Source organism: Triturus cristatus, chromosome 3_2 (genome assembly GCF_964204655.1).
Source record: "Triturus cristatus chromosome 3_2, aTriCri1.1, whole genome shotgun sequence".
NCBI classification, from domain to species: domain Eukaryota; kingdom Metazoa; phylum Chordata; class Amphibia; order Caudata; family Salamandridae; genus Triturus; species Triturus cristatus.
The window spans coordinates 1,189,323,768-1,189,342,435 of record NC_140584.1 but is presented as its reverse complement, the minus strand read 5'-3'; positions in this window follow the sequence as shown (position 1 = coordinate 1,189,342,435).

Sequence of the window (18,668 nt, the reverse complement as noted above, 5' to 3'; positions counted from 1 at the left end):
TTCTCTGCCCCAGCCCTCCTGGAATTTCTTTTCAGAAGACCTTCCTGACGGAAATTCCATCAGCGTCCATACAGGACACTGGGTCAGCAGCATCGAGGGGGTCTGTGTTACATGGAAGAGTGGACCATATCTCTGTTACATGGAAGAGTAGAACAGAGCTTGGGTGAGGGATCTCTGTTACATGGAAGAGTGGAACAAAGCTTGGGTGCGGGATCTCTGTTACATGGAAGAGTGAAACAGAGCTTGGGTGAGGGATCTCTGTTACATGGAAGAGTGAAACAGAGCTTGGGTGGGGGATCTCTGTTACATGGAAGAGTAGAACAGAGCTTGGGTGAGGGATCTCTGTTACATGGAAGAGTGAAACAGAGCTTGGGTGGGGGATCTCTGTTACATGGAAGAGTGAAACAGAGCTTGGGTGAGGGAGCTCTGTTACATGGAAGAGGGAAACAGAGCTTGGGTGAGGGATCTCTGTTACATGGAAGAGTGAAACAGAGCTTGGGTGAGGGATCTCTGTTACATGGAAGAGTGGAACAAAGCTGGGGTGAGGGATCTCTGTTACATGGAAGAGTGAAACAGAGCTTGGGTGAGGGATCTCTGTTACATGGAAGAGTGGAACAAAGCTTGGGTGAGGTATCTCTGTTACATGGAAGATTGAAACAGAGCTTGGGTGCGGGATCTCTGTTACATGGAAGAGTGGAACAAAGCTTGGGTGAGGGATCTCTGTTACATGGGAGAGTGGAACAGAGCTTGGGTCAGGGGTCTGAATTATATGAAAGAATGAATCATAGAATGGGTGAGGGATCTGAGTTATATGGAAGAATGAAACAGATTGGCTGAGGGATCAGTGTTACATGAAAGTATGAAACAGAGCTTGGCTGAGGGATCAGTGTTACATGAAAGTATGAAACAGAGCTAGGCTGAGGGGTCTGTGTTACATGGAAGAGTGAAACAGAGCTTAAGTAAGGGATCTGTGTTACATGGAAGAGTGGAAGAGAGCTTGGCTGAGGGATCTGTGTTACATGGAAGAGTGAAACAAAGCTTAAGTGAGAGATCTGTGTTGCATGGAAGAGTGGAACAGAGCTTGGCTGAGGGATCTGTGTTACATGGAAGAGTGAAACAAAGCTTAAGTGAGGGATCTGTGTTACATGGAAGAGTGGAACAGAGCTTGGCTGAGGGATCTGTGTTACATGGAAGAGTAAAATAAAGCTTAAGTGAGGGATCTGTGTTACATGGAAGAATAAAACAGAGCTTGGTTGAGGGGTCTGCGCTACATGGAAGCGTGAGAAAGAGCTAGGGTGAGGCATCTGTGCTACGTGGATTAGGGAAACAGAGCTTGGGTGAGGGAGCTGTGTTATATGGAAGAGTGAAACAATGGTTGAGCGAGGGAAATTTGTTACATGGAAGACTGAAACAGAGCCTGGGTGAGAGATCTGAATTAAATGGAGAATGAAACAATGGTTCAGTGAGGGTCTGTGCTATATGAAAGAGTGAAACAGAGCTTGGGTGAGGATTCTGTTTTACATGGAATAGCAAACAGGGTTTGGGTGAGAGATCTTTGTTACATGGAAGAGTGAAACAAAGGTTAAGAGTGGGCTCTTTGTTACATCGAAGACCGTAACAGAGCTTGGGTGAGGGATTTGTCTAACATGGAAGAGTGAAAGAGATATTGGGTGAGGGATCTGTGCTATATGGAAGAGTGAAACAGAGCTTGGGTGAGGGAATTGTCTTACATGGAAGAGTGAAAGAGAGACTGGGTGAGAGATCTGTGTTACATGGAAGAGTAAAGCAAAGTTGACAGATTTGTAAATAATCCAATAGAGTAAAAAGCATGGCTCGGGATTAAAGGCTTTTGAAAATATATAATTGTACAAAAAGAAAGGCGAGGACTTGGGGTCCTGGAACACATTGTATGATGACGCCATCAGTAGTAAAAAAGAAGTTGTGTGCCCTTGGTGGTTCTGAAGCAGTGAAGGCAGAGTGTGCCCTTGTTGAACCTGTGACATGGATTTATGAATGGAAGCACTAGTGTCTCATTCATGGACAGAACAAGGAATCCGGCAATCGCTGCAAAGGGTCAGAGGTGCTCCATTGCACAGAATCATGAATAAATACTTGGTATGACTCCTAGAATAGTGGCATGTACAGAATGGGAAAGCACTCAGAGTTAAGCATTGGAGGGTCTGGGTTCATTGCAAAGCTTTTCATTCTTTCCACGGATTGTCTGAGAATAGAGAGTTGGGTTGTGTCAATGTCAACTCACTTCCACCAAAGTGCTGGGTTAACTCTCTGCTTACCTTTGGGACTGGACCCAAGGATATGTCCAAGCCCCACCAAGGTCACTGCGTCAGAAGAGTGCACGCAGTACAATGGTGACTGGACCCTGGTGACAGCTTCATTTGCCCCTCACTGTCCTCTCATTCTGTGCATTGCCATCAGTACCTCTCAGTGTGTGCATTTCCTTCAGTTCCTCTCCGGTCTGTGCATTGCCTTCAGTTCCTCTCAATCTGTGCATTTCCTTCAGTCCCTCTTCGGTCTGTGCATTGCCTACAGTTCCTCTCATCCTGTGCATTTCCTTCAGTTCCTCTTCGGTCTGTTGATCTCCTTCAGTTCCTCTTTAGTCTGTGCATTTCCTCCAGTTCCTCTCCGGTCTGTGCATTTCTTCCAGTTTCTCTTCAGTCTATGAATTTTCTTCAGTTCTTCTCCGGTCTGTGCATTCCCTTCGCTCTCCTCTCAGTCTGTGCTTTTCTTTCAGTTCCTGTCAGTCTGTGCATTTCCTACTGTTCCTCTCCGGTCTGTGTATTTCCTACTGTTCCTCTCCAGTTTGTTAATTTCCTTCAGTTCCTCTCCGGTCTGTGCATTGCCTTCAGTTCCTCTTATTCTGTGCATTGCCTTCAGTTCCTCTTCAGTCTGTGCATTTCCTTTAGTTCCTCTTCAGTCTGTGCATTTCCTTCAGTTCCTCTTATTCTGTGCTTTTCCTTCAGTGCCTCTTCGGTCTGTGCATTCCCTTCACTGTCATATCAGTCTGTGGATTTCCTTCATTTCCTCTCAGTCTGTGCATTTTCTTCAGTTCCTCTTCAGTCTGTGCATTTCCTTCAGTTCCTCTTTGGTCTGTGTATTGCCTTCAGTTCCTCTTATTCTGTGCATTTCCTTCAGTTCCTCTTCGGTCTGTGCATTCCCTTCACTGTCCTCTCAGTCTGTGCATTTCCTTCAGTTCCTCTTTGGTCTGTGCATTCCCTTCACTGTCCTCTCAGTCTGTGCATTTCCTTCAGTTCATTTTCGGTCTGTTCACATCCTTCAGCTCCTTTTTAGTCTGTGTATTTCCTTCAGTTTCTCTCCGGTCTGTGCATTTCCTTCAGTTCCTCTCCGGTCTGTGCATTTCCTTCAGTTTCTTTGCAGTCAGTTCATTTCCTTCAGTTCTTCTTCGGTCTGTGCATTGACTTTAGTTGCTCTCATTCTGTGCATTGACTCCAGTTCCTCTCATTCTGTGTATTGCCATCAGTTCCTCTCCCGTCTGTGCATTTCCCACATTTCCTCTTTAGTCTGTGCATTGCCTTCAGTTCCTCTCATTCTGTGCATTGCCTTCAGTTCCTTGTTAGTTTGTGCATTGCCTTCAGCTCCTCTCATGCTGTGCATTGCCTTCAGTTCCTCTCATTCTGTGCATTGCCTTCAGTTCCTCTTATTCTCTGTGTTGCCTTCAGTTCCTCTCATTCTGTGTTTTGCCTTCACTTCCTCTTATTCTGTGCGTTGCCTTCAGTTCCTCTCATTCTGTGCATTTCCTACAGTTCCTCTCTAGTCTCCACAATGACTTAGTTCCTCTCATTCCGTGGATTGACTTCAGTTTCTCTTATTCTGTGCATGGTTGTCAGTTCCTCTCTGGTCTTTGAATTTCCTTTAGTTCCTCTCCAGTCTGTGCATTGCCATCAGTTCCTCTCATTCTGTGCATTTCCTTCAGTTCCTCGTTAGTCTGTGCATTTCCTTCAGTTCCTCTCATTCTGTGCATTGCCTTCAGTTCATCGATAGTGTGTGCATTTCCTTCAGTTCATCGATAGTCTGTGCATTTCCTACAGTTCCTCTTTGGTCTGTGCATTGCCTTCAGTTCCTCTCATTCTGCGCATTTCCCCCAGTTCCTCGTTAGTCTGTGCATTGCCTTCAGTTACTCTCATTCTGTGCATTGCATTCAGTTCCTCTCATTCTGTGCTTTGACTACAGTTCCTCTAATTCTGTGCATTGCATTCAGTTCCTCTCATGTTGTGCATTTCATTCAGTTCCTCTCATTCTGGGTAGTTGCCTTCAGCTCCTCTCATTCTATGCACTTCCTACAGTTCCTCTCCAGTCTGTGCATTTCCTAGAGTTCCTCTCCAGTCTGTGCATTTCCTACAGTTCCTCTCCGATCTGTGCAGTTCCTTCAGTTCTTTGTTAATCTGTGCATTGCCTTCAGTTCCTCTTATTCTGTGCATTGCCCTCAGTTCCTCTCATTCTGTGCATTTCCTAAAGTTCCTTTCAGAGCTGTGTATTTCCTACAGTTCCTCTCCGGTCTGTGCATTTCCTACAGTTCCTCTTTGGTCTGTGCATTGCCTTCAGTTCCTCTCATTCTGTGCATTTCCTTCAGTTCCTCGTTAGTCTGTGCATTGCCTTTAGTTCCTCTCATTCTGTGCATTGCCTTTAGTTCTTCTTATTCAGTACATTGCCTTCAGTTCCTCTTATTCAGTGTGTTGGCTTCAGTTCCTCTCATTCTGTGCATTTCCTTCAGTTCATCGATAGTCTGTGCATTTCCTACAGTTCCTCTTTGGTCTGTGCATTGCCTTCATTTCCTCTCATTCTGAGCATTTCCTTCAGTTCCTTGTTAGTCTGTGCATTACCTTCAGTTCCTCTCATTCTGTGCATTGCATTCAGTTCCTCTCATTCTGTGCATTGCCTTCAGTTCCTCTTCTTCTGTGCATTGCCTTCAGCTCCTCTTATTCTGTGCATTTCCTTCATTTCCTCGATAGCCTGTGCATTGGCTACAGTTCCTCTAATTCTGTGCATTGCCATCAGTTCCTCTCATTCTGTGCATTTCCTACAGTTCCGCTCCAGTCTGTGCATTTCCTACAGTTCCTCTACGATCTGTGCAGTTCCTTCAGTTCCTCGTTAATCTGTGCATTGCCTTCAGTTCCTCTCATTTGTGGGTTGCCTTCAGTTCCTCTCATTCTGTGCATTGCCCTCAGTTCCTCTCATTCTGTGCATTACTTACAGTTCCTTTTCGGTGTGTGTACTTCCTACAGTTCCTCTCCAGTCTGTGCATTGCGTTCAGTTGCTCTCATTATGTGCATTTCCTGCAGTTCCTCTCCGGTCTGTGCAGTTCCTTTAGTTCCTCGTTAATCTGTGCATTGCCTTCAGTTCCTCTCATTCTGTGCATTGCCTTCAGTTTTTCTCATTCTGTGCATTAAATTCAGTTCCTCTCACTCTGTGCATTCCTACAGTTCCTCTCCGATCAGTGCATTTCCTACAGTTCTTCTCCGAATAGTGCATTTCCTTCATTTCCTCTTTGATCAGTGCATTTCCTATTGTTCCTCTCTGGTCTGTGCATTGCCTTCAGTTCCTCCAATTCTGTGCATTTCATTCAGTTACTTGTTAGTCTGTGCATTACCTTCAGTTCCTCTCATTCTGTGCATTGCCTTCAGTTCCTCTTCTTCTGTGCATTGCCTTCAGTTCCTCTTATTCTGTGTGTTGCCTTCAGCTCCTCTTATTCTGTGCATTTCCTTCGGTTCCTCGATAGTCTGTGCATTGGCTACAGTTCCTTTAATTCTGTGCATTGCCATCAGTTCCTCTCATTCTGTGCATTTCCTACAGGTCCGCTCCAGTCTGTGCATTTCCTACAGTTCCTCTCCGATCTGTGCAGTTCCTTCAGTTCCTCGTTAATCTGTGCATTGCCTTCAGTTCCTCTCATTTTGTGGGTTGCCTTCAGTTCCTCTCATTCTGAGCATTGCCCTCAGTTCCTCTCATTCTGTGCATTTCCTACAGTTCATTTTCGGTCTGTGTATTTCCTATAGTTCCTCTCCAGTCTGTGCATTGGGTTCAGTTGCTCTCATTCTGTGCATTTCCTGCAGTTTCTCTCCGGTCTGTGCAGTTCCTTTAGTTCCTCATTAATCTGTGCATTGCCTTCAGTTCCTCTCATTCCGTGCATTGCCTTCAGTTCCTCTTATTCTGTGCGTTGCCTTCAGCTCCTCTTATTCTGTGCATTTCCTTCAGTTCCTCGATAGCCTGTGCATTGGCTACAGTTCCTCTAATTCTGTGCATTGCCATCAGTTCCTCTCATTCTGTGCATTTCCTACAGTTTCGCTCCAGTCTGTGCATTTCCTACAGTTCCTCTCCGATCTGTGCAGTTCCTTCAGTTCCTCGTTAATCTGTGCATTGCCTTCAGTTCCTCTCATTTTGTGGGTTGCCTTCAGTTCCTCTCATTCTGTGCATTGCCCTCAGTTCCTCTCATTCTGTGCATTTCCTACAGTTCCTTTTCGGTGTGTGTATTTCCTACAGTTCCTCTCCGGTCTGTGCAGTTCCTTTAGTTCCTCGTTAATCTGTGCATTGCCTTCAGTTCCTCTCATTCTGTGCATTGCCTTCAGTTCTTTTCATTCTGTGCATTAAATTCAGTTCCTCTCATTCTGTGCATTACCTACAGTTCCTCTCCGGTCTGTGCATTGCCTTCAGTTCCTCTCCGATCAGTGCATTTCCTACAGTTCTTCTCCGATCAGTGCATTTCCTTCAGTTCCTCTTTGATCAGTGCATTTCCTATTGTTCCTATCTGGTCTGTGCATTGCATTGGGGAAGTTTGAATTCTGGAACCTTGCTGTCCGTGTCTGACCTGCTGCTGGTCGGGGGTCGCTGCTCGAGCTCTCCTCACCTCGTCGGAGTCCTGCTGTTCCTGGGCTGCGACGCTGACATCGCCGCAACGCCATCTCGCGGACTACAGTCCCCAGCTGCCCTAGCGACCCGTGACGCTACCTGCGCGCCCGGAGGCGCTTAAAACGTCGCTGAGCTTCTGGGAGAGCGGGAAGTTTGAATTCTGGAACCTTGCTGTCCGTGTCTGACCTGCTGCTGGTCGGGGGTCGCTGCTCGAGCTCTCCTCACCTCGTCGGAGTCCTGCTGTTCCTGGGCTGCCACACTGACATCGCCGCAACGCCATTTCGCGGACTACAGCCCCCAGCTGCCCTAGCGACCCGTGACGCTACCTGCGCGCCCGGAGGCGCTTAAAACGTCGCTGAGCTCCCGCGTCGCGGGACGCGCGCGGGCGGTCGCCGGGCTAAGCCCGGGCAAAGGGCGGGCCGTCTGAGGCCGTCCGAGGTTGGACCAGGTTGGGTTGGGCCAGGGACTCTGCCCGAAACTTCCTCTATACCACCTACGTACACACGAGCTGTGCGGTCTATATAGGGTAATTATCACATTTATCTGTTTACCTGCTTACTGTGCTTTAAGTGTACTGTTTACTGTGGCCACTTTATCTTTTTGGTCTTACTCATGCCTGTGAAAAAACAAACCCCAGCAAATAATACCTTAGACAACTATTTGATTCAAGTTGTGGCTAAAATCAATAATGACAGGAGATCCTCATTGGGACTGGATACATCTAATCAATTCCATATGGCCGAGAAAGAGTATGGGGATTCTCTGCCTTTACACAATAGTAGTGTATCCTGTGTGGCTCATGTCCCTCTACCTGATACTGACCCTATCCTGCCTAGTGGTGTAGTCGCACTTACAGAAGCCAATAGCGATAGTGAAGAGGTATCAGTGATATCTACTAACATTGAGTCCCCTCCTTCTATAATTCCTGTACCAGCTCCAAGGGTCACTCGGGGTAAAAGCAAGGTCATCCAGAAAAGAGGGGGTCTAAGATCTGGCAGAAACAAAATTGTAACCCCTTCGAGGAGAATATCAGTGGACGAGGAGGAGGAGGTTGATCTGTTTAGCGAAGCTCATGTTACCCTTTCTAATGCTCAATTTACTAAACTATGGAGTATGATGGATACAAAAATTAAAAGTATTGTCAAACCCCTGGTTAGTAAAATAGATAAATTAACCGCCGAGGTCAATAGACTAGGTGGTTTATTAGAGAAAACTTTGGCGAAGGTAGGGAATATAACTGAAGTTGTTGTAGAGCCAACAACGAGCAATACAATTCTTGCTGAGAATAGGGGAACTGTCTCCAACCCTGTACCACTGCCTAATGTATCTAGTGGTGCCTCTGCTGATTTACCTCTGGTGGCTCCTACTGATGATTCTAATATGGGAAAAGGGTCTTCCGAACTTGTAGTTGAAGCCTCTCCATTAGTTCTTGTTCTTGCAAATGTACCCCCTTTGGCTTCTGGCGAGGTTGAATCTGCTCCTTCTCTACTAAACAAATCTTTATCATGGCTTACTAACAACATGATAATAACACCATGGGGAAAGCAACAACTAGCTGTTGAACTCGCTAATGCCAGAAGAGTTGAATGGATTGGTAACAGCACCAAAAGGTTCAGAGGGGACTGTGTTATTTTAACCTTCACTGACCCGGAGGTTTTGTCAAATATTCTACCTAACATCTTGCCTCCACAGCGAAGGTCAACTTCAATTGTACCACTGACCCTGGACTTTTTTTATTCACGGAAAGGAAGAGGCATGAACCCTAATATTCTAAGAACTAAATGGAATGTTGTGACCAATAGGAGCTGTAATGATGTTAGATTTCGTGATTGGGGTCTATGTGTGGAAAACAGGTTTTCTGCACTGTCAAACCTGAATGCTTGCGATTGACAACCATCCCTTTGTTCATCTGATTTATTATACATTGTTGAGCTGGGCCAAAGAGAAGGTTCCTGTTCTGTGGCTGTTATGCCGGAGGCCTTAGCTGGCTCAACATCTGATAATTTAACACATAATGGGTCAATTGACAATGTAATGAGCGTACCTACTCCTAGCCCCAATCCCGGTATGGCACACGATTCTGGAAACTTACTATCTTGGAATGTGGCCGGGCTAGGCTCAAAGCAGGGTTGTGGTGACTGGTCTAATTTTGTTAGCAATTTTGATGTTTGTATCTTCCAGGAAACATGGGCTTGTGACCCTGTTTTCGCTTTGGGGTACCTAAACTTTTGTGTTCCAGCTTCTAAGGGCCCTAAGGGGCGCCCGATGGGGGGTCTTACCATTTGGATTAAACAATCTCTAAAGGCCGTTGCAAAAAACATAGAGACCGGGCAGAAAGATATCCAACTCATTAGATTCACGTGTGATTTATCCTTATCCATCGATATTTATAATATCTATGTCAGAGGTGGAAATGTAGGAAAATCAGAGGTTCTTCTTGCCTTGTATAATCTCCTCGAGATACACTCAGATGGTAAAAACATAATAATTGCTGGGGATCTAAACCGTACGTTTGAACCTCTTGATACAGGTGAAGCCTTTTTAGGTGCAGAGGAAGATAAACAATGGGATATCCCCTCATTAGATGCTATCCCAGTAACTCGCTGGACAGAGGATATTTTGGGTTTGAATGCAATGTGCCTTGAACAAGGATTAAGAGCCCTAAATGGGAGGACAAAGTCAGACAGGGCACCAGCTATGACTTTTGATAACGGAAGAAGCAAAAGTCGCATTGACTATATTATCTGTAGCTTTTCCCTTTGGCCTACTGTCAGAGATATGGTCGTGACAGAAATGCCAGAGAGTGACCACAATCCGTTATGTGTCACTCACAAATGGTGGCTGTCTGAATCTAACGCCTCTTCTTCTGACGTTCGTCTACCCCCGCTTATTGTACCAACGAATGATATGCGCAGGTTAAGATGGACTAGTGTTAGGACAGACCAGCAAGCTATCGATAAAATAGGAGCTGCGACCGATAAGGCCATTATGGCCCTGGATGACGAGGCAGGGATCACCATAAGTAAAGTTAACATCATTGAAGTCCATGAGTCCCTTTTTCAAGAAATCAAACATTATTTCTTGAAACCAATAAACCCTAAAGTGACTCGCATTTACAGAGTGGCCAAATGGTATAATCATGCTTGTAAGGTGGCACGAACTTCTCTAGGTGCTGCAATCAAGTGTAAAAACCTGGGGGCTATTCGCTCTGCAAGAAAGTTATATAAAACTTGTATTGCTAAGGCGAAAAAAGATTGGGATGAAGCCCATTGGGAAAAACTGAAGTGTGCTAGTGATCGAAAAGACTCCAGATCATTTTGGCATATTGTCAAATGGGGGCAAGAAAGGCCTGAAGAGGCTTGTAATAATCATGTCCCGCAGGAAGCCTGGGTAAACTTTTTTAGTGAACAATATGCTAATAGGGTTCAGGTTGTAAATAACATTAGCCCTATCTATATAACTCCTGAGAACCATGCTTTTACGATGGCCGAAATCCTGTCGGCCCTCAAAACTGTACACAGAGGACGGGCTCCTGGCATTGATGGAGTTCCAGCGGACGTTTTCTTAAACGACACTGATAGGTGGTGTAAATATATTCACTTACTAATTAACCACATTGCGAGGGGAGCAGCTATCCCGGCTTCATGGCTGGGTGCTGTTATCATCCCTGTGTACAAAAAGGGTGATCGTTCCCAGCCTTGTAATTACCGCCCGATCAGCCTGATCGATACAGTGCAAAAAATCGTTGGGCGAGTGATTGTTAATCGATTGCTCGATTGGGCGGAAGAATTTAATATTCTATCTCCATTTCAGGCTGGGTTTCGTAAGGCCACTAGTACTGTGGATCAAGTTTTTCGGTTCCAGCTGATCCAGTGGAGAACTGTGGTGCTAGGCGGGGGCAGTCTTTATGCGGCATTTGTCGACTTGAGGGCTGCCTTTGACCTGGTTCCTAGGACGAAACTGTGGGAAGTACTTGTGGCCTTGGGGGTCCCAGGAGTCCTGTTGACAATGATTATGAGATTACATGAAGGCACCTATGCTAAAATTCAATGGGGGGGATACGGTAAAGACACTGCCGATTTTCCTGTTGAGCGTGGGGTTCGGCAGGGGTGCTCAATGGCACCTACCTTGTTCACCCTTTTTATTAATGGCATAGTCTCCTGTATTCAATCACAGGCAGTTGATGCTCCTTCGCTTGCAGGTGTAAAAGTTCCGATTTTAATGTTTGCCGATGACACGTTAATTTTATCTAAAACTCCAAGTGGCTTGCAAAAAGCATTGGATATTTTTGATAAATTCTGTGGGGATCACGGTCTGGAGGTGAACGCATCTAAAACAAAACTCATGGTTTTTAATCCGTATCGTAATTTTAAATCTAATATTACCATGAGTGGACGAACTCTTGAGGTCGTATCATCTTTCACATACCTGGGAATCCTTATTTCTAACGATAATAGGTGGAACCGGCATTTAACCATTGCAACTTTGAGGCACAAGCAACTGGCTGGAACTATCCTAAAGGAGCACAGGAAATCATTAACTAAACCGATTAAACCACCCCTGATCATATATGAGGCAAAAGCAATTGGGTCGGCATTATACGGGGCTGAGTTATGGGGGCATGATAACCTACAGGAGATGCAAACCTCAGAGAATAAATTCCTTAGGAAATTAACGGGCACACCCCAGAGTAGTCCGTTATTACCCCTGAGATATGAGCTCGGAAGGAAGAAAATCTCGGAAATGGCCAAACTGCGACCAATTTTATATTGGCGTAGGTTATGGACCACACCTGAGCTCATTCATTATGCATCCGGGTTCATTGACGTTGTTAGAGCAGACTGCTTTAACAAGATCAGATGGTTCAAATCATTAAAATCAATATTAATTGAACTAGGCCTGAATGCACTATGGTCCGACCCAGCAGGGGCATCATTCCCGACCAAGGCAACCCTAAAACATATTTTTTGGGATTATGTCGATAACAAAAGCCTCCTCAGTATCAACTGTGGGGTCATGACTGCTAGTTTTCTTGAGGTCAAATTGTACCCCATGTTTGAACTGTATTGGGACTATATATCCAAACCTTTGGATAGGAAATTGCTTTTTCAATTAAGGGCGGGCTCTCTTCCTCTTCGTTACCTAACATCTAAATGGAGGAAAGGAGGCCCTGCTACATGCCCAGCTTGTGGGGAAGGTAATGAAACACTTGGTCATTTCTTGTTTTCCTGCAAACTATACTCTACTCCAAGGCGTGTATGGTTGGCACCTATGAGTAGGAATTTGGGAACCAGGAGTAGTATGGTGGCTTTGCGCATAGTAAGATCAACTACTGTAACTTGGATTATAATCGCCACCGCCAAGTACTTGGGGTGGGCTTGGACAATCTGGCAGAGATTGCTAGTCCAGTGATTACTCTCTGCCTTGTTGAACAGAGACTGCTAGAGTGTTGTCTATTCTCTGTGTGATGTATTTTTTCGTGTCATCGGGACAAAACAATTTTAAATGCTTCTTTTTAGAATAATGATTTTATATAACTATATTTAATTGTACCAACTACATTAATGAACGTTACACCTGCGAAATGTATGTCTAAGAGGTTCTGTCACTAGCACAAAGAATATATAAATTGTATATAATTGCAGTACCTTCAGCTATGAATTGCATTATTGTGATGAATTTTAACTCTTCTTTGTAAATAACTTGTATTCTTTTTTTTTTTTTTTTATTATATGTATGTTTGTTTGCTTTTATGAGTAAATCTCGAATAAAGCACTTTTGAATTGAATTGCATTGCCTTCAGTTCCTCCAATTCTGTGCATTTCATTCAGTTCCTTGTTAGTCTGTGCATTACCTTCAGTTCCTTTCATTCTGTGCATTGCATTCAGTTCCTCTCATTCTGTGCATTGCCTTCAGTTCCTCTTCTTCTGTGCATTGCCTTCAGTTCTTCTTATTCTGTGTGTTGCCTTCAGCTCCTCTTATTCTGTGCATTTCCTGCAGCTCCTCGATAGTCTGTGCATTGGCTACAGTTCCTCTTCTTCTGTGCATTGCCTTCAGTTCTTCTTATTCTGTGTGTTGCCTTCAGCTCCTCTTATTCTGTGCATTTCCTGCAGCTCCTCGATAGTCTGTGCATTGGCTACAGTTCCTTTAATTCTGTGCATTGCCATCAGTTCCTCTCATTCTGTGCATTTCCTACAGGTCCGCTCCAGTCTGTGCATTTCCTACCATTCCTCTCCGATCTGTGCAGTTCCTCGTTAATCTGTGCATTGCCTTCAGTTCCTCTCATTTTGTGGGTTGCCTTCAGTTCCTCTCATTCTGTGCATTGCCCTCAGTTCCTCTCATTCTGTACATTTCCTACAGTTCATTTTCGGTCTGTGTATTTCCTATAGTTCCTCTCCAGTCTGTGCATTGCGTTCAGTTGCTCCCATTCTGTGCATTTCCTGCAGTTCCTCTCCGGTCTGTGCAGTTCCTTTAGTTCCTCATTAATCTGTGCATTGCCTTCAGTTCCTCTCATTCTGTGCATTGCCTTCAGTTCCTCTCATTCTGTGCATTAAATTCAGTTCCTCTCATTCTGTGCATTGCCTACAGTTCCTCTCCGGTCTGTGCATTTCCTACAGTTCCCCTCTGATCTGTGCATTCCTACAGTTCCTCTCCGATCAGTGCATTTCCTACAGTTCCTCTCCGGTCTGTGCATTCCTACAGTTCCTCTCCGATCAGTGCATTTCCTACAGTTCCTCTCCGATCAGTGCATGTTCTACAGTTCCTCCCTGGTCCGTGTATTTCCTTCAGTTCTTCTCATTCTGTGCATTGCCTTCAGTTCCTCTCTGGTCCGTGCATTTCCTTCAGTTCTTCTCATTCTGTGCATTGCCTTCAGTTCCTCTCTGGTCCGTGCATTTCCTTCAGTTCTTCTCATTCTGTGCATTGCCTTCAGTTCCTCTCCGGTCTGGGCATTTCCTTCAGTCTCTCGTTGGTCGAAGTCGAAAGGGGCTGCATGTCAAGAAACGAGTTCACCCACCAGAAGTTTCTGTAACTACCCAAGAGCTGTTGCTTCCCAGGTGATGGGAGCAGAGACTCGTGACCTGCAGAGAGTGGAGGCCTCCGTGACGTGTGAGTCAGGAGGTCTGCGCCCACGTCCATGCGTACCGGCTGGGTGGATGGGTGCGGGCACGACCTGCTAGGTCCCGACGGGCGCGACTGGGTAGATGGGCATTGCCATTGCCTGGCATGGAGTCTGCTCCCGAGGATGCTGTAAAGTGTCGTGAGGAGTAAAAACTCCCTAGAGCAAGTGTGCAAACACGACGAAACGAGACAGGTTGGAGGAACATCTATAGAATGCCTGTGCTTCACCGCTCAATACTTTCAGATGCCTTACGCCTGCCGCCCCATAAAAGCTGCTCCACACAGACCCCGCGGGCCTTAAGAGCAGGTAAACAACCTCCTGGCAGGAGGCAGACACAGGACTTTGTAGGGTTTAAGAAGCTTCCTGTGCTTTGAATGTGTGTCTGACCACGAGTGTTCAGTCCCTGATGCTGAAAGACACCAGTTCTTTGTTGCTGAATCACAAGTGCTCTGGCCCTAACATTGAATGAAAAGGGCTCTGTCCATGGTGCTGAATTACAAGGGCTCTGATCCTAGCATCGAATCACAAGGGCTCTGTCCATGGTGCTGAATTACAAGGCTCTGATCCTAGCATCGAATCACAAGGGCTCTGTCCATGGTGCTGAATCACAAGGGCTCTGATCCTAGCATCGAATCACAAGGGATCTGTTCATGGTGCTGAATTACAAGGGCTCTGATCCTAGCATCGAATCACAAGGGCTCTGTCCATGGTGCTGAATTACAAGGCTCTGATCCTAGCATCGAATCACAAGGGCTCTGTCCATGGTGCTGAACCACAAGGGCTCTGATCCTAGCATCGAATCACAAGGGATCTGTTCATGGTGCTGAATTACAAGGGCTCTGATCCTAGCATCGAATCACAAGGGCTCTGTCCATGGTGCTGAATCACAAGGGCTCTGATCCTAGCATCGAATCACAAGGGATCTGTTCATGGTGCTGAATTACAAGGGCTCTGACCCTAGCATCGAATCACAAGGGCTCTGTCCATGGTGCTGAATCACAAGGGCTCTGATCCTAGCATCGAATCACATGGGCTCTGTCCATGGTGCTGAATTACAAGGGCTCTGATCCTAGCATCGAATCACAAGTGCTCTATCCATGGTGCTGAATCACAAGGGCTCTGATCCTAGCATCCAATCACATGGGCTCTGTCTATGGTGCTGAATCACAAGGGCTCTGATCCTAGCATCGAATCACAAGGGCTCTGTCCATGGTGCTGAATCACAAGTGCTCTGGTTCTAACATTGAATCACTTGGGCTCTGTCTATGGTGCTGAATCACAAGTGCTCTGATCCTAGCATCGAATCACATGGGCACTGTGCATGGTGCTGAATCACAAGGGCTCTGATGCTAGCATTGAATCACAAGTGTTCTGTCCCTGCTGCTAGATCACGTGTGTTCTGTCCATGGTGCTGAATCACAAGGGCTCTGATCCTAGCATCGAATCACATGGGCTCTGTCTATGGTGCTGAATCACAAGGGCTCTGATCCTAGCATCGAATCACAAGGGCTCTGTCCATGGTGCTGAATCACAAGTGCTCTGGTCCTAACATTGAATCACATGGGCTCTGTCCATGGTGCTGAATCACAAGGGCTCTGTTCCTAGCATCGAATCACTTGGGCTCTGTCTATGGTGCTGAATCACAAGTGCTCTGATCCTAGCATCGAATCACATGGGCACTGTCCATGGTGCTGAATCACAAGGGCTCTGATGCTAGCATTGAACCACAAGTGTTCTGTCCCTGCTGCTAGATCACGTGTGTTCAGTCCCTGATGCTGAACGACACATGTTCTGTCATTGTTGCTGAATCCCAAGGGTTCTGTCCATGGTGCTGAATCACAAGGGTTCTGTCTCTGGTGTTGAATCAAAGGGGTCCATTAGGATGGAGGGCGGATGTCCTCTGCCGGGCGGGCGGTAGGAACCGCCGGACCGGCGGCAGACTTCCGCCCGCCAATGAAGCCCTGAACACCGCCGGTCCGATTAGTATTGCAGTCATGACCGCAGTGGTGTGATTTCCCGCCCGCCACTTTTCCGCTGGTTGCAGTCCGCCCGCTTCCCTGGCGTGCGGAGCTGGACCACTACAATTGTGGTGGATCAGGGCCAAGCACCGCCGGCAGGATTATGATGCTGGCAGTAGCCAGTTTTCTGCGGCGGTGGAACCGCCATGGAAAGGCATGCGGAGAATGTCTCCGGGGGCCCATTGCGGTCCCCCAATGTGTTGAGGGTGTGTGTGGGTGCACTGGGGGTACCCCCTACATGTCCCTGTACCAGGTGGCAGGCACTGTGCAGTGTCTGCAACACAGTGCAGGGACATGCAGGACATGCTTGTTTGGACATCGCGGCAGTGCTGCTGGCAGCACCACCCGCCACAATGTTAACCACCGCTATCTGACCGCCGTGGTTGGATTTCCACTGCGGAGCATAATAATTTGACCAGCGGTTTTCCCGCGGTCCTGGAGGGCAGTGTTTTCCCGCTACCATGGCGGTTGGGGTGCTTTTCTGCCCGTCATCCTAATGGACCTCATAGTGTTCTATCCCTCCCGTTATATCACTAGTGTTCAGTCCCTTACGCTGAATGACACAGGTTCTTTGCTGCTGAATCACAAGTGCTCTGTCCATAGTGCTGAATCACAAGTGCTCTGATTCTAACATTGAGTCACATGGGCTTTGTCCATGGTGCTGAATCACAAGGGCTCTGCCCCGTGTGGTAGATCACTAGTGTTCAGTCCATGATGCTGATCGACAAGTGCTGTTTGTTGCTGCATCACATGGTGCTGAATCACAAGTGTTCTATCCAAAGTGTTGAATCACATGTGCTCTGTCGCTGCTGCTAGATCACTAGTGTGTAGTCCCTCATGCTGAACGACAAGTTTACTTTGTGCTGAATCACTTGGACACTGTCCAGTGTGCTGAATTACAAGTGGTCTGTCTATATTGCTGAAAATCAAGTGTTCTGATCCTAGCATTGAATTACAAGGGTCCTGTCCATGGTGTTGAATCACAAGCCCTCTGCCCCTGCTACTAGATCACTTGTGTTCAGTCCCTGCTCCTGAATGATATTTTGTCTCTGTTTGTTGCTGAAAAACACTTGTTCTGTCTATTTGGCTGAAAAACAAGTGCTCTGATCCTAGCATTGAATCACAAGCCCCTTTATGGTGCTGAATCACAAGTGCTCTGGCCATGTTGCTGAATCACAAGTGCCCTGTCTCTAGTGTTGAATCATTGTGTTATATCCCTCATGTTAGATCACTAGTGCTCAGTCCCTTACGCTGAACGACACAGGTTCTTTGCTGCTGCTCTTTCTTTATCGCTAAAAAAGCAAGTGCTCTGATCCTGGCATTGAATCACAAGTGCTCTGTCCCTAGTGCTGAATCACGTGTGTTCAGTCCCTGATGCCGAACGACACATGTCCTGTCTTTGTTGCTGAATCACAAGGGCTCCGTCCATGGTGCTGAATCACAAGTGGTCTGTCCCTCGTATTGAATCACACGTGCTCTGCCCCTCGTGTTAAATAACTTGTGTTCAGTCCCTGAAGCTGATCAACAAGTGTTCTTTGTTGCTGAATCACTTTGATTCTGTCCGTGGTGCTGAATCACAAGTGCTCTGTCTAAATTGCTATGAAACAAGTGCTCTGATCCTAGCATTGCATCACGTGTCTTTGGCGCAGAATCACAAGGGTTCTGTCACTGGTGTTGAATCATTGTGTTCTATCCCTCATGTTAGATCACTAGTGTTCAGTCCCTTACGCTGAAAGACACGGGTACTATGTAGGCCTGGGCTAAAAATCCGTTCCGCTCGCGGAAATTGCGATAATTTGACATTTTCACGTTCCACGGAGAGAGCGAAAATGTCAAAATCTCCGCAATCCGCATTTTACCGGAAATTTTTTGCTTGCTCGCGCTGTAAAATAATACATTCTCGCGTCCGCGCGATCGCCTTACCTGAATCCCCGCGTTCGCCGACAAGTTTTCCCGATCAGGTCGCGTTCTCCACGAGATGTTGGATTGTTGGTAGCCATTTGCGCTGTCTCGCGACAGTTCGCGCCCGCAGTAACGTCATTTGTCGCGCGATCACGTATTTCTTCTCGCGATCATGCACCGCGAGACAAGTGAAAACAAGATGGCCGCGCCCGCGAGCAACCGCATGGGTAAGTTGGCGAGCCGCGACCACGCAGAAAATACCGCGAACGGGCGGGAAAAAAACTTCTGCATCTTCGCGATATTTCCGCGTGTTTGCGGAGATTTTTAACATTTTCGCGATAATTTGCAAAAGTGAATTTCGCAAATTCCGCCCACCCCTAGTACTGTGCTGCTGAATCACAAGTGTTCTGTCTATAGTGCTGAAAAAACAAATGCTCTGATCCTGGCATTGAATTACAATTGCTCTGTCCCTCGTATTGAATCACACGTGCTCTGTCCCTGGTGCTAAATCACTTGTTTTCAGTCCCTGATGCTGATTGACACGTATTCGTTGTTGCCGAATCACAAGGGCTCTGTCCATGGTGCTGAATCACAAGGGTTCTGTCTCTGGTGTTGAATCATAGTGTTCTGTCCCTCATGCTAGATCACTAGTGTTCAGTCCCTTACGCTGAATGACACGGGTACTGTGCTGCTGAATCACAAGTGTTCTGTCTATAGTGCTGAAAAAACAAATGCTCTGATCCTGGCAT